Source organism: Lactuca sativa, chromosome 6 (assembly GCF_002870075.4).
Source record: "Lactuca sativa cultivar Salinas chromosome 6, Lsat_Salinas_v11, whole genome shotgun sequence".
Classification (NCBI taxonomy): domain Eukaryota; kingdom Viridiplantae; phylum Streptophyta; class Magnoliopsida; order Asterales; family Asteraceae; genus Lactuca; species Lactuca sativa.
Window position 1 is genome coordinate 136007720 of NC_056628.2, and position 2213 is coordinate 136009932.

The following is a 2213-nucleotide window of genomic DNA, read 5'->3' on the forward strand; positions in this document are numbered from 1 at the left end:
AATTTCATATTATTCCCAAACTCACATGGAAGAGCGAGGCGTCCAGGATCCCCTATCTTCTTAGGTATCTCTCCTAATACAACTTTTGAGCTTTGCTCACTTAGAATCTCCTTAGAATTCTTTTTTAGTTGATGACGAGTGTCTAACAAGTTTTGTAAAAAAATTTCATATTCTGGAATTTTGGATAAGGACTCAAAAAAAGGAGTATTAATCGGGATACCCCTCACGTGCTTAATAAAAACCAAATGCTCTCTTTCCAGTGGAATAAGAACAGCTCGGGAAGGAAACGGTAAAGGCAGACGATAAGTGGTAATGGAATCTGAATTTTTCTTTTCAGACTGAGCCCACGTCGTGAGCATGGCGGGCTGACGACGTGAGTCTGGTGTTTTAGCAACAATTTCGTTTTTTAGCTTCGTCTTCTTTGGCATTGGTCCGGATGGCTTTGTCTTCACTTCTAGGGCTTCTAGGAAGTGAGAGATGGCCTCTTCTTCAGTATCAATCATCATTAAATGGGATTGAGCGTTCTTTTCGGGAAATTATGAGGATAATTTGTTGCTCACCAAAGTAGTTAGTTGACCAATTTGGACATCGATTATGGATTGATGCTTGATGATTTCTTAATGAAGCTTGCTGGTTAATCATCATTGTTTGTTGTTCTTTCATCATTTTCATGTGTTCGTTTAGCACTGCATCGGTATCATCATGCCTTTTCTCGGAAGCTTCCATAAATTTGGTCAAAATGTTTTCCAAGTCTACTTTCTTCTCGGTTAGTGGTTCCTATTTTTGGTAGAAGCCTTGGCATGTTTGTTTATATTTCTCTTCCTTTTGCCTCTTGTACTCATCGTAAGACAGCCACTCTTTCTTTGGTTTCCTCCAGTCTTCATCATACTTGTCCCCTCTAGAGTAGCAAACTTGAGCCTTCTTCTTCCCATATTCATCCAAATGGCAATCTTTAGTCATGTGTGGACCATTACATCGTTCACAACCAAATCTAATTGCATGAATTGACTGGTCCATGTGGGTCAGCCTTCGGTCCATATTATTTAGCATTGCCATCATAGCAGCCATTTCTTTAGAATGTGCACTCCTAAATACTTTTACGCCTTCATTCCTTGGATTATGGTATTCACGAGAATGCTTAGCAAATTCTTCAACTAATTCCTTGACTTCGCCCGAATTTTTCTTTGTAAGTGGTACTTGAGAATCAAGGAGTTGCCTTGTCATTACATTGACCCCATCATAGAATATAGACATTTCTTGTTGAATGTTAAGGTCATGTTGAGGACAATTTCTTAACAACCCCTTGTAGCGCTCCCATGCCTCGTAAAGTGACTCCCCCGGGTTTTGCTCAAAATTGGCTATTGCCTTCTTGAGTTTAACTATCTTGGATGGTGGATAGAATTGGTCTAAAAATTGTTCACGCATCTGAGCCCAAGTAGTGATTGTACCCGGTGGTAGTGCTTTTAACAAGTCCTTAGCAGCTCCCTTAAAAGTAACAGGAAGCATCCTTAGCAAGAGAATATCTCTATTCACATTCGAGACATTGAATTAATCTGCAATGTGATTGACCTCATCTAAATTCTTAAAAGCATCCTCATGATCTTTTCCATAAAATGGAATATCCTTAAGTGCAGCGAGGATATGTCCTTTCAGTTCGAATGTGGCAGTGGTAGGAATAGCATGTTGTACTAAACCCGGACCAACATCGTCTCAAATTCTCTTTCTATAAGCTCCAATGGACATTTCTTCAATATTCGTCATCTCGTTTCTTGGCTCATTCTCGGGTTCACTTGTATAAAGCCCAAAATCGGCTTTGGATTTGTATTCAGATTCGTTTCGGATAGGTATTTGATCTAAGTCTTCAACCTTGTTCTTGTCTTTTGAAGATGAACTCGATTCTTCCGTTTTCTTTCCCGACTTCTTTGAGAACACAAACTTGAGTTCTTGTAAGGGCGTTTTCTTTTGTGTTTGATCTTCTTTCACGTTCTTATCTTTCTTTTTGTGAAGGGAAAACTCTGGATCTTCAAGTGGTGGCAATAAAGGTGTGTTGGACCCTCTGGTCATGTACTCCAGTAAAACAAACAAAAAAACGTAACACTGAACTAAAATAGAAAGACTAGGAATCACAGGATTCACGTAGTGAGCCTATAAAGCGCACATCGTGAGTTCTATAATGCAAGAAAAAAAATGAGACTAAGAAATAACTTTTTGCA

The 2213-nt window shown here is 39.1% G+C and overlaps 1 non-coding gene across 1 annotated transcript; it reads left to right on the forward strand.

Moving 5' to 3' along the window:
• The first annotated feature begins 1270 nt into the window (after nucleotides 1-1270).
• Nucleotides 1271-1377, forward strand: LOC111908550 (small nucleolar RNA R71). Its single transcript, XR_002855900.1, has one exon. It is a non-coding gene; the product is annotated as a small nucleolar RNA R71 (small nucleolar RNA).
• The last annotated feature ends 836 nt before the right edge of the window (nucleotides 1378-2213 follow it).